Source organism: Canis aureus, chromosome 2, assembly GCF_053574225.1.
Source record: "Canis aureus isolate CA01 chromosome 2, VMU_Caureus_v.1.0, whole genome shotgun sequence".
In the NCBI taxonomy this organism is placed as follows: Eukaryota; Metazoa; Chordata; class Mammalia; order Carnivora; family Canidae; genus Canis; species Canis aureus.
The window spans coordinates 87,706,337-87,721,028 of NC_135612.1; the positions used below are offsets into that span (position 1 = coordinate 87,706,337).

General features: G+C 37.4%; 1 long non-coding RNA gene across 5 annotated transcripts in view; it reads right to left on the reverse strand.

The window, feature by feature from the left end:
• The window catches only part of LOC144303163 (uncharacterized), a 250,781-nt gene that overhangs the window by 178,775 nt on the left and 57,314 nt on the right, over positions 1-14,692 (reverse strand). For all 5 annotated transcript variants that reach the window (XR_013370187.1, XR_013370210.1, XR_013370199.1 and 2 more), the window contains one exon: positions 5,369-5,471. This is a non-coding gene — a long non-coding RNA (uncharacterized LOC144303163). The remainder of the gene's footprint in view (positions 1-5,368; positions 5,472-14,692) is intronic.

The following is a 14,692-nucleotide window of genomic DNA, read 5'->3' on the forward strand; positions in this document are numbered from 1 at the left end:
GATATCCACATGTCCATGTTTGGCCCATTAGAATCACTTACACATTCTTTGCCCTGGGGTGTGAAGTCTTATCTCCTTCTCTAACATCTCTGCTTTCATCCATTCACTGAGACAGCAGTGATTTAATCCAGCTCAGATGATTTTTCAGATGAAAACCAAATCATTAATTAAATCCTCTTCAAAAAGCATATGAGGCTCATAGCAGTTCATTGAAGGTTCTCTCTCTTGACTTGAGGTGAAGAGTGAAGTAACCCCACCTCTCACCCTTGGGGATTTCATGGGACTGTAACGCAGTACTTCCCAAAGCCATCTTGCTCCCATCTCCCTGATTCTCCCGAGCCTTCTGCACATTTCAAGTGAAGGGTGGAATAGTTTGCTAGTTGCTCCCTGAACACTTCTCTTTGCTGGTCTGTCCCACATCTCACTTTATTACCTGATCTGTACAGACCTTAACCAAAATATCTGTTTTAACAATTTAGCATCTTTAAAATTTCTTTTTAATTAACGTATTTTCTTCTTCAGAAAAATATTTCTTCCTCAGATCCCACTTTTATTTTGTATTTGGAAGCTCCAAGCAATAGGCGAAAAGCTGGGGAAAAACAATGCAGTCCAGAAGAGGCATGGAAAAGGAAAGAAAGGAAAGATAGCTCTCAACAAGCCCTGAGTTTACCAGCTCCGCAGAAAATATATGACCACCATTAATTTAAGGGGAGAAGATAAGTGTCAACTCAGTGAATTAGGTCATCATTTCTCAAACATTTTAATCTCAGAACCCCTTTAAACTTTTAAAAATTAATGAGAATTCCAAAACATTTTGTTTATGTGCATTATATCTATCAATATTTACTATACTAGAAATTAAAACAGAAACTTTTAAACACTAAAATATATGTGTTCATTCCTTTAACCATCAAAGCAATGACATCATCGCATTTCATGCAGCTTCTAGAAAACTCTGCAACTGTTATGAGAAAATAAGAGAGGAAAAAAAGTAAATAATGTTACTATTATTATGGAAATAGTTTTCACTTCACTGTGCTCTCGAAAGGGTCAGAAACCCAAAGGCATTACCGGACAATACTCTGAAAACTGCTAAGCTAGGTGGCCAGTACCTAGTATTACTTTATATCTGAGGGGCCTTCAAAATTACAAACTTGAATTTTAACTTCTCACAGGGGAACTTCCATTTCAGGCAATTGCGTATGAGCATAAACCTTTCCAAAAACTCTCAGCTCAAATAAACAATCAATTTAATAGGGCGAAGGGGTTAAAATAGCCTGTCTGGCTGTAAGTAATTTGATTTAACATATGTCTAAATCCATTCGTCTTTCCTATTATACTCTATTCATTAGCTATATTTATCTGAGGAAAAATAATAAATATAATTTTGTTCAGTTATATTGGCATACAATCTATAGTTATTGATAGGTCACAATAATATAACATGAATGTATTTTTCTCTCTTTTGAGTAAGGTCTGGGAATTACTCATACCTGCCACATAAAATAAACTTTAGATCTAAACTCTCTCCAACAGCATTGGGAGATCCCACCTGCAAAGATGATGTTGTAATTGCACTGTCTCACTAACAGCACCAAACTTGTGGGCGTTCTCCTCACAAAGGAGAGCCTGACCTACTTTATGAAACATCCCAGAGGACATCTGAGAATCAATATCTTGGACTCAGAAAACTTAAGATATTTTTTTTTTAAATTAGCCTTCAAAAATGATCACCTCCCTACTTTTTTAATAAGGATACCTTCCCCAGGGGAGAGACTTAACAAAAGTGCCCACGTGTCCAGGGTGGCAGAGATAATGGTTAAAACGGAGATTCAGTGGATCTCCCACGCAGGTGCTGTGATAGGTTTGGGAAGAACTACTTAAGCATGGTGCCCCATCAAATTCCCAGGGATTTTTATTGCATCTCTGACAACCAGTGTCAGCTAGAGCTGGAGCGCAGACAGCAGGTGCAGACAGCGAGCTCCTGGCCCAGTTTGCCCAAACAATGGGAACAGAGAAAATTCACTAGCAGAGGGCCCAACCCAGAAGCCACCAAGACCAAACTACCCTTTTTTCTGCCAAGATGATAGGTAAATTCTGCTATAGAGCTTAAGGAAAGAGGAGGAGAGAAGAATCCTGCATTAAAGACTTCATCTAAAATGGAAGCTTCCAGGTTGATCATGAATTGACAAATTTCAGCTTTCATCAACAGGAGAAATAGGGCCTTGAGAACTAGGCTTTTTTTTTTTTTTCAGTTATAGAGACATAAAAATATCTTTGCACTTTGCATTTAGAGAATATTGTGACAGTAAAGTTTATATTTGTTACGCGAGAATATAAAATTCTGGCTTAGGACAGACCCAATGACAGCAAAATACTATTTAACGGGAGCAGACTTGATTACAAGGCAATCACATTTATGCTTTGTATTACTTTTGTATATTTTTTTTTATCACCGGTCACCCCACTCCCACCCCAAGAATCAACCCTGTGAAACCTGAAAGTTTTTACTTTATTTTCTTTTTACCCTGTGCCCCAGCACACAGGGGCTGGTGGCACTCACTGAGGCAGAAAGCTATGGCCACAGGACCCTGTTCCAGGCTGCATTTTTAAGGGGCCAGGGAATGCACACCTCTCCTACTCCCGCGGGAGAGCTTTCCTGGCAGCTCCATTTAGTGGAGTTCTAGTGCTGTCTCTTTAATATGCTAGTTGCCCTTTTAAACCACAGCCTTTTTTCTTTATTTTCTTTTTTTTTTTTTTGTCCAAAAGGAAAGAGGGATCTGTCCCTGACCCTCATCACTATCACGTCCCGCCCCCCCCCACTGCCCTTCCCAGGCTCCAGCAGGGCTGGCTTCCCCACAGTGTGTTGTGTCTTCCTCTCTCCTGCTGTTCTCTTTAGCCATTCTTTCCATCTTTTGTCATGCAGAAGCTGTTCCCAGGGCCCTCATTTCTTCTTCAGGAGGAATTATTCTATAAATAGGTATAATTTGGTGTGTTCCCTGGAGGAGGTGAGTTCCGGGTCTTCCTAGGACACCATCTTGAGCTGGATCCTTCCTTCCTTTTTTTTTTTTTTTTTTTTTAATCAAATTGCAGATTTCAGGTGTATGACATGGTGATTTGACAATTATATATATTACACAATGATCACAATAAATGAGTCACCATCTGTCACCATACAATGCTACTATAATATTATTTATATTCCCTGTGCTGTACTTTTTATCCCTTTGACTCATTTATTTTATAACTGGAAGTTTGTACCTCTCGATCCCTATCACCTATTTTGCCCATTCCATCACCGTGCTCTGCTCTGACAACCACCACGTTGTTCTCTGTCCTTATGACTCTGTTTTTGGCTTCTTCGTTCATTTGCTTTGCTTCTTAGATTCCACATATAAGTAATATCATATTGCATTTGTCTTTCTCTGTATGACTTATTTCACTTAGCATAATACCCTCTAGTTCCATCCATGTTGTTGCAAATGATAAGATCTCATTCATTTTTTATAGCTGGATAATGTTCCATTGCATATATATACTACGACTTTTTATCCATCCATCTATTGTTGGACACTTAGGTTAAAGCAAAGAGTTTTGTCTGCTTTGTTTATGACAAAGCCTGGCACACATCAAAGACTCCAAAAATATTTGTTGAATAAATGAGTGAATGATTTGACAAATTAATTAGACGCTCCTGAGAAGCCTTTTTTTAAAAAAATATATTTTATTTATTTATTGGACAGAGAGAAAGAGAGAGCATAAGCCAAAGGGAGAGGCAGAGGGAAAAGCAGACCCCTTGCTGAGCGGGGAGCTTGATGTAGGGCTGGATCCAGGAACCCTGAGGTCATGACTGGAGCTGGAGGGAGACACTTCAGGACTGAGCTACCCAGGCACCCTTCCTGAGAAGCTTTGTAAAGTATAATATCCATGCCCAGCCCCAGAGTACCTCTAAAGTGGGCGCTGAGTCATGTATTAACAAGCTCTCCAGATGATTATGATACACTTTGAAGTTCAAGAATTGTGTGACAGGGCTGGTGGGTAGAGTAAGCATAGAAAACCAGGTAAAGGGTATGGGGTTTTATGGAAATGTAGTTGGGAGAAAGGACTTAACGTGCACTTGCACCGAATCTCTCCATAAAGCAACCCATACCCTGCCTTTAACTTCTATCTTAATGAATTGTGATTTTTACATTTCTATAGATCGAAGAAAATAGGGCCTTCGGTATAACAAATTTTAAAGGTGAATTTCTGCATCTTGACATTTTTCTTTCACATTTATAACAGTTTCTTTCTTTTCATTTTCTATGGAACATTATTATATCTTAACTTGGAGGCCTTATAGGTTTCTTCAAATTAGCATGTCTTTCGTACAATTTTTCATGCCCACCTGATCCTAAGATAATATTTTATAGAAAACCTAACATTTCATAGCAGTTATCACAATTTATAATTATATTTAGATCTGTTTATTACTTTTAAATTTTATTTTATTCTGATAAGTACACTTAACATGAGGTCTACCCTCTTAACAATTTTTAAGTGTACAGTAGTGTTAAATGTACAATATTGTTCATTATACTATAATGTTGTACAGTAGATATCTAGAGTTTATTCATCTTGCTTGAGTAAAACTTCATGCTTATTGATTAGTAACTCCCCAGTTCTCCTTCCCCCTCATCTCTGGAAATCCCTATTCCACTCTTTTCTTCTATGCATTTGATAATTTTAGATATCTCACACAAGGGGAGTCATGCAGTATCTGTCTTCCTAGGACTATCCACTTGGAACCTACCTTCTGACTCATCCATGTTACATACTGCAGAATCTCTTTTTTTAAGCTGAAAAGTATATTCTGTTGCATGTATATATCACATTTTCTTTATCCATTCACCTACTGGTGGACATTTAGGTTATTGCCACATCTTGGCTATCATGAATAGTGTTGTAGTGATCAAAGGAGTGCAAAATTTTTCAAGACGCTGATTTCAATGACCACTTTTAATTCTTTGAGGAACCTCTATCATGCTTTCTATAGCAGCTGCACCATTTTGTATTCCCGTCAAAAGTGTGCTGGAGTTCCGGTTTCTCCACATCCATACCAACAGTTGTTGGCTTTTTGATCAGTATTTGTTACTTATGTCTATTTTCTACTTGAGAATGTAAACTTTATGAGGGGCATTCATTGACTGCTGTGTTTCTGTTAACCTGGAACAGTGTCTGGTATATAACTGACTCTCAACAGTATGTGATGAATGGATACACAGGGGAAGGAATAACTGGAGATGGATCCTGAATAGTAGCTTGACTGTATAAATAGAGGAATGTGGGTAGTCATGTCACACAGCTGCAGCAGCAGCACAGACCTTACCATAATGATGATGCCTTCTTGATGTGCAGCTTCCTGGAGTTGAAGGAAACGTGTAGCAGATGCTGGGACATCAGGCCAGAGACGAGTCATTATGTGGACCCCCCTAATAAGAAGATGGAGACAATTGAACTTAAGCCCCTAAGTGAAAGACCGATCAGATGAAAGCAGGATAATGGAAATAGTCTGACAGATACTATAGCGTATCTTTGTTTTGTTTTTTCCCCTACAGCCTACACGTTATCCTTGGCCTTGGAAACCATCCTTTAAGGCCCTGTCTTCCCTCCCTCTTGAAGCAGTAGAGGCAGAATTAACTGCTCCTGAGTAATTTACTTTTCCACTCATCTCCCAACCAGCACTCTGGATGGGGTTATCTGATTCCTGGCTACTTCATCTCTGCAAAGGGCCACTGAAATGCATCTTCTTAAATCAGGATATTCACAAGTGGGTGAAAAATACAAGACTAAACAACATTACATTCAATTCCCAGCTAAGTATGGATTTGAAAACATGCAAATTACAAACAAATTGATTAGCCACTTCTTTCTACTCTTAAATCATAATAGCTGGTGGATTCTGATCTCTGAAACATGGGGAGGAGTCTGTAAGTAGAAAAGAAGGAAACCAAAAAGAGCACGCACCTGCTGCTATGGATTTAGGTCTGTTGCTTCACTTGGAAGAGCCAAAAGTACCACTTGATATCACGTGTGAGACAATAAAGAAGTAGAAATACTAGGAAAGCTTTACATTTTACATGTATTAACTCAAATAATCCTCACCTCAATTCCAATAGTTTCCCTTTTTTCAAGATTTATTTAATCATTAGAGACACAGGCAGAGGGAGAAGCAGGTTCCCCATGTAGAGCCCCATGTGGGACTCTACCCCAGGGCCCTGGGGTCACACCCTGAGCCAAAGGCAGACGCTCAACTACTGAGCCACCCCCGTTCCCCTAATAGAGAGTTTCTATTTCAATCCCATTTGATGGGTAAGGAAAATCAAGTTGATGATGTTAACACGTCTGTGTCATACTGTGTCTGTGCCATGAACCACTGTGCTGTCTTGGTGACAGAGTATACATCGTGCCTCACATTTTTATGGACTATGAGTTTTATTTTAGTTTTTTTTATTATTTATTTATTTATTTATTTATTTATTTATTTATTTATTTGAGAGAGAGAGAGAGAGAGGTGGAGACACAGGCAGAGGGAAAACCAGGCTCCCCACAAGGAGCCCGATGTGGGACTCAATCCCAGATCCTGGGATCACACCCTGACCCAAAGGCAGACACTCAACCACTAAGCCACCCAGGCATCCCTGGGCTATGAGTTTTAAAAATGTCTTTGTATACGCTGTATCTCCCTGACACTCCCACGAGGCAGCCCTGGTTATTTTCCCCATATTACAGATGAGGAAAACAGGCTTAGGGAAGATGAGTGACTAGTCTAAGGTCACACAGTTTGCAAGCAGCAAAGCCATATTTGAAATGTGGGGTGCCTCTTTCTTCTAGATGGTCCTTTGTTTTGTTTCTTCCCCTAAACCCTATATGCCATCCTTGGCATGATCGCCCTCCTCATACCATCCAATATAGTTATCGAAAGAAGCAATATCCTCAGTGAAAAATATATCATTATTACCCCAGTTCGATGTCTCTCTTCTCTGGCCACAAGTGTTATGGGATCTCAGTCTTCAATGACAGGTTTGAATCTGAAGGAGGCTAGTATATTTCTTAGAGTATTCACAGTAACTGCCTCATTGTCCTAAACCCCATTCTTGTGACCCTTTTTCACTATTGACAGCGTTTAACAGAAAATTTCCACAAGCATGGCTATTAATTTTTCCCAGTGTGCCAGAATAGAGACAGAAAAATAGAGAAGGACACTGAACAAGACAGGTGCAAAAAGAGAAAGCTGATGCTTGGTAATGAGGTAGAAGGAATCACAGGAAAACAAACACCAGATGGAGAACATCTTATCTCTTAGAGAGAGAATATCCTATTTTCTTAGAATTGGTAGCCCTGAATCATGGAGAAAAGTTTAAATTACATCCAAATACACTTTTCTTGGGAAGTCAGAGAGGTGGGTAATTCATTTGTATAATGTTAAAAAAAAAAAAAACAGTTTACAAAATCTGTCACTTGAAAACTTCACTTACTTAGAAAATTGACATTTAACTTTAAAAAGGGTAGGCCAATGGAAGCATTATTGCTACCTGCTCTCACTGTTGTTCAATATTCTTCAAGGTGACATATCTGACAGTCTCCAAATGGACATGGTTATCTTCTGTACCCTTTCTGCTTCCAAATGCTCTTTATCAATCACTACCTTCACTACCTCCAGTGTTTTTGTCACTGCCTATTTCAAGCCATCATCTAGATTGGTGCATTATGGAACTCCGTCTTCCGCTTTCTTTATCATGGTCCAGGTCCTCATCCCAGGGCCCCCATACTGTTAACATTTGACATTTTGGGCTGCTAAGCATTCATCCCTGTTCTTGGTACAGTAGCCTAGTTTGGGCTCAGATATTTATTTCTCCACTTCACAGCCCAATGCTTTAGGGAAGCTGACTTCCTTCCTGATTCTAGAAGTGGGCCTTGTGAAACCTCAGTCATCTGGCCACAGCAATATTGTTTCAGGGATGAGTACAGGACTTAAGATCCAATCAAAATGAAGTCCTAGACTTCAGTTCCACCACTGAGAGAAGAGATGTCCTCTGCTTTTCTGCATGCACACACTGTGCAGCCCCTGGAGGTGCAGGCACCCATCTAGAACCATAAGGAAATAGCATTTGTGAACATGAACTTAAGACTGATTAAGTGGAGAAAAGAAATAGAGAGAAACCAAGTCTTGGTCATTCACTGAGTAGCCAGAGGAAGACTTGAAAGAAGCCAGCTATGTGATCCAAAGATTTCTGTTTCATTTAAATGGGTTAATATTGAGATTTTTATTACATATGACCGAAAATATCCTAATTCATATAGTCAATCTACCTTGCTCTGTTTCCTATCTATTTTCACATCTTTGCTGGAATAAGTCTCCTGCAACATTTTATTCCTCTTCTTTGTGGGTCATAGGCACTCCCCTCACTGTTTCACCAAAGATCCCCAGATTCCTATCTCACCACATTTTGGCTCTCATGACTAGATTGTTTGTTCAAAACAAGCTAATGTGCTCACATTTTTTTAAGTTTTTATTTATTTATTTGAAAGAGAGAGTGAGCAGAAGAGAAAGAGAGAGAGGAAGAGGGCACAAATAGAGGGAGGGGGGAAAGAAGTAGGCTCCTCACCCAGTAGGGGAGCTGGTGTGGGGCTTCATCCCAGGAAGAGGGTCATGATCTGAGCCAAAGGCAGACCCTTAACTGACTGAGCCACCCAGGTACCTCTGTGCTCACAATTCTTAAAAAAAAAAAAAAAAAAGAAAAAGAAAAAAAAGAAAAAGAAAAAGAAAGAAAAGAAAAGAAAGAAAAAGAAAAAGAAAAAGAAAAACCTTTTTATGCTGTTTTTGAAAAGATTAGTTTTGTCTTCCTCTCTCCTTTCTTTTCTCATTGTCTTTCACTGAAGCATCCTCTTCTAAAAATGCTAACTCAGCAAACAAACAGAATGGCTTGTGTCTGACCCCTATGCATCCCATTAGGCCACTTATCATAACGGGATATGTGAATATGTGAGTAATATTTGCCTTTAATACAGTGTTAAACATTATTGAAGCAATTTATTTCCATGATTTCACTTGAGCAGCACAGTTTCTTTATTACTAAAGGAAATTATATATTTCCATAAGTTTTATACACATATGTGGTATAATGGAAAGAGCAAAGATTCTTGTGCCAGAATTAAATGAGGTTCTCATCAGGTTTTGTCACGTAACCATTGTATGATCCTGGGTAAATTATATATACAAATCTAAACTTTCCACATTTTAAAAATTGAATTTTCACATAATAAGATCAAATATAAATGTATCTTCACTTTATATTTTATACTTATGTTTTCTAATACATAAATATATTTTTAAAGATTTTATTTATTTGTTCATGGGAGGCAGAGTGAGAGGGAGGCAGAGGGAGAGGCAGGCTTCCCAGGGAGCAGGGAGCCTGATGCAGGGCCATCCCAGAACCCTGGGGTCACTACCTGATCCGAAGGCTGACACTCAAAAAAATGAGCCACCCAGGTGCCTCCTAATGCATAAATATTAATGCAATTTTTAAAGTTTTAAAATAAAACCAACTTTAAACCACATTTTAAAAGATTATTGCACACTTCTAACATACAGGTCAAGAATATATGTATATATGTATTCTGAATATATATTTTTTACTTTGTGAAAGTAATGTATATTATTAGATGTATATATATTATAGTATTGCATATGGTGGTATATCGTATATGTACTAGTACATGCACATTTTAAAAAATATGGAGAAACGAAGGAAAAAATAATTCTATCATTTAAGAAATAACTGTTGATAATATTTTTGTATGTATCTTGTTATTTTTTTCTTTTTTTTTATTGTTGCAAGAACACTACATGAGATCTACTCTTTTACCATAAGATCCACAAATTCTAAGTATACAATATAATATTGTTGATTATAGGTATGATGCTGTATAGCAGATCTCTAGAACTTATTCTACTTACTTCTTGAAAATGTATGCTCTTTGATTAGTAACTCCCCAAGGAATATATTTTTAAACTGATATTTTATATACTCATAACTAAAAATTTGGTTTTATAGACTATTTTTTAATAGTTTTCAGCAATATTACCTATTCCTAGTATACAACTGAAACCTAAGACTGCTTTCTTTTTTTTGGTTGGAAAATTACCTTATCTTTAAAGAATTACCTTCCTATGATTCTTTCAAAAAGCATTCAATATCTGACACTTTTCCCTTCTTAAATCAAAACAGACCTCATTATTTCTTGGCAACCTCCATAATTTGTTTTGGTAGACATTACTAATGTGCATCAATATCTGGTTCTTCTTCAATTCTAAACTTCAGCCTTCTTGCAACTGGAGGGATTCATGAGACTACATCTGGCCAGTGGTTGTGGTCAGATATGACATGAGAAGTATAAAAGAACTGGCCAATACCTTTCCAGCTGTCTCTTTCTCTACTATGTTGGCTGAACGGGTCATGTATTCCAGATGATAAAGGCATAAGATGATGGAATCTTCCTCAGCCTGATGGCTGCTTTAGTAACAGGACATTTGCCCTTCAGCTGAAGCCCCAAGAGACAATTAAGCTTTAATCTATGAAGGCAAATAGACCTCTCTCCTTGTATCTAGAATGATAATAGTATGTAATGTCCTTGGCATAATTGAAAAAATAGTTGAGTTGTGAAAGGCTGCCCTACAATGTTGCCAGACTTGCAGTGGACTTTGCCTGAGTAAGAAATAAATTTTGTTGGGTTAGTCACTGATATTTTAGATTTCTTTTTTGCCACTACAGAACCATCATTGCTGTCCTCAGACTGTTGTTTTAGGAAAATCTTACTTTGAATATCATTTCAAATTGTCTCAGTGTGAGGAATCCCAAATCAAGTTCCTTCATATGCAGGTAATTTAATTCTTCATATTACATCTTGAAATGGATAAAATATATCAATTTTCTCTGTTCCTAGAGACCCATAGACTACATTTCCAGCCCTGGATATTCTTATAGCACTTATTTGTATTATTCTATTTATTTACATTCCATTTTTCCTCTCGAAGTGTACTTTAGTAATGTTTGGATAACTCTTACTATTCCAGACTGAAAGAGAACATCTGCAATGGTCATAAATATGGTCTATGACTCTGAATTTCCATTCAACATAATTTCTAAAGATAAAAGCATTCTAACTCCCTCTCTTCTTCAGGCAGCATCCCAAGTATCTCATGTGATTTTCTTGGCATCCACTCAAGTTCTGATAAAGCTACTAGTGCCAATCTCATCCCTACCTGCTACCCTGAATCTGCTGCCTTTCTGCCTTGCAACTTGACCTTGACATTGTTGCTAGAATGTGACATTGCTAGCACTTCCCATATTGCTATCACTCCTTCTGGCAGTACCAAGGCTCTTAGTTGAGGTAAAGGAGGTCCTTCTACCTATCCCCTCCTCAGTGTTACCAAAGAATACTAGGAGAAAATGCAACTCAATGTTTTCGGCTAGCTCACAGGAGTGCCTTTAATGTCCCTTCATTAGCAATGACCTATTATTGATCCTAAGACTGGGAAATATACCTTAATTCTAATTTCCATTGGATAGTGGGGCTTAGATTTCTGGCAACACATAGTGTCTTGGTCTAGATAACCTCAAAGACCATAGCAGAACTGAGCTTGTATTACTGGACCTAGGTATGAGAATGAGGCAGAAAACAGATGAGGGAACATCAAGGTGGGAAGAGAGGAACATGAGGCATACTATTTTAAACATAATGAGTTTGAGGTACTGTGATGAGCATGAAAAGGGAAACACTGCTCAGTGATTTAGAACAGGAGAAAAAACACTCAGATTCAGCAGCCAGCAACACAAATAAAGTGACGGGAGTACATTTATGAGAGTATTCTATATAGCTGATAAATTACAAAGAAATACCATACCTGAAAACATGGTTAACTAAATACTAGAAATTTTTTTTTCTGTTATGAAACATCTAGGAGTATTGAATTATAATATAACAGTTATCTGGAAGTACGCAGCTAATTTTACAAGTAAAAAGAGTGCCTGTAGGGGTACAAGGTCTTAAAGGAAGCTGAAAACAAGGAAACAAGTGGATGATGAAATCATGTTGACGGCATGTATGAATTTCTTGTCACCCAGAAACTTGTATGTCAATGATGTTGGGTCCTCTCAAGGTAAGGATTTGTAGCTGGAACCCAGAGACCTCAAAGAGCCATTTGTTCGGTGAAAGTGTAGACCATAAAAAAGTCTGCCTGAAAGCAAAGAGCAACATATATATTTTAGCCCAGACTTATATAAAAACAAAAGTTTCTCCTAAGAATTTATACAAATCAAGCTATCCCTAAAGAGAAATTGGAATTATTATTTGTATAATTTATATGATCTTACAAACTACACACATTTCGAATTAAATGATATCAAGTGAGTAGAATCCTACAATGCTAAGCAGAAGCAAACATAGATATTCTCAGGAGAAATTTGCCCTAATACAAGGCTTGTAGAATTTCTAAAAATAAAACCCAACCATTTGAACAAGAGTCCGTAATCCAAAATTAATAATACTAAGAGAAACAAGCTCCCAGAATGAACGTCAGAAGAACCAACAAGCAGTAGAAGTAGACTTCCCAGGGACTTCTGATACTGAAATCCTCAGAAACAAAATTTAAATAAGTATTTCTTAAAGATATAAGACACAAAATTAAAATACCACATAAAAATAAAAAACAATCTGAACTGAAAAAATAGAAATTCCCAAGATAAAAATACAGTCTTGAAATACAAAAAGGCAACAAAGGTATTACATATAAGATTAATTACAACTGAAGTGAGGATTAGTAAATTAGAAGGAATCTGAAAAAAATTACCTAAAATTCAGCACGAAAAGGAAGAGTTTTCAAATATGAAAGACAGTTTTAAAAATAATGGACAATAATGAGGTCATATAAATATAAAGGAAATGAGAGAATACAAAGAGAGAGAGTGAAAGAGAGTATTTGAAGGGTTAATAGCTGTGAAACGCTCACACTTTCATGGTCAGTTGCTATTGCCACACAGGCGGTCTTCCCATGCCATGCAACAAGTTCTCAGCAAATGAATGTAAAAGGAGGAGATGGTCACCGTTTATTATAGTGAAGAATAGATGGGCAGTTCCCATTGTCAACTTCCCTCCCTCCATTCTCTTTTTCCGTCAGTCTCTCTCAACCCCTTCCTATGCCTCCCTCTCTCTTTCCCCACCAAATATGATAAATTGATGATGGCATGTTAAGCTCAAAGAAACCTGGATCCCTCAGTTCTTGTTGTGAGGACAATAGCCCAGGAAAGCCAGTAAGCCAGGAACACCTGCACTCAAGTTTGCATGAGCAAGAGGGAAGAAATAAAATAAACAGTGTGTTAAACCAATGACTTTGGGGCCTTTTTGTTATAGCAGCTAGTATTAATGACCCTAACCAATACACAGAGACTCAGGAAACCCCGTGAATCTTAAGCATGATAAGAAGTATTTACGTGTATCAGATAAGATAATAAGAGCATAACAAGAGGAATAAAAACAATAGAAATTAAGTTCTATATATTCTTCCTCTAATGTATCTCTTAAAGTTGACTGCTTTTTCCTGTCTCCATCACAAATACTGAAGTCATAGTGTCCATTATCTTTTTAGTGAAATACTGAAAAAGCCTCCTGACTGGTCTCTCCATCTTACATTCCTACTCTGCCTCTAATTCTTTTTCCACCTGTCAGAAAGAGTGATCTTTAAGAAGTGGAAATCCATCATTATCATACTTCTGCCATAAAACTTGAATGGAATTCCATTTCTTTTGAAATATGGTTTAGACTTCATAGCATAATTTCCAAGACTTTCATCAATATGACCATGCCTACCTCACCAATTTCGTCTCTTGTTATTCTCACGGTCTTTAGCCATGCCAGACTTATTTTATTTCATTTAATGAGTTATTCTCTCATTTCTAGGTGTTCTAACATTGTTTGATTATCTGGAATATATTCATTTTCACTTACATATCTTTTAGCATCCTTTCACCAGAGAAGCTTCCTCAGGTAACAAAGATTAGTTTTAATCTCTAGCTTCTACTTTGAAGCATTCAAAATTATCCCAGAGTAGATATGCCTTACTTCTACTTTTGAAGCATTTACCATGGCAATAATGGTTGATTTCTTCCTATTTTGAGATTGAGGCTTAGTTCATTTCATAGGAGTTAGGTTTATAAATTTCTTCGTGGCAGTATACTAAGTATAGGGTGTAGTAGATGCTCAGTAAATATTTCTAGAATAAAGTTAAGAAAATGAATGAATAAATGAATGAACCAAAAGAATGCAGAGTAACGCCATGTTTCAGGAAATTTCTGCTTATTTTAAAGATGGTTATTGAATACTGGACTGGTACTTGATCTTGGTGTCCATCAGAAAAATAATCAAATATTGGCAAATAAAGTTAAAAAAAAAGCAAAAACCTCATCATCCCTAATTCACTCTAATTTTCAGTGTGAAACACTGAAAAAGCCTCCTGACTGGTTTGTCCATCCTACTACATTCCTACTCTGCCTCCAATTCTTTCTCCACCCAATGGGCCTTAGATATGCAAAATTTTGCATATCACAAAACTTGGTTCATTGTAGATTCTACCACTTAGTATACATATGGTCCT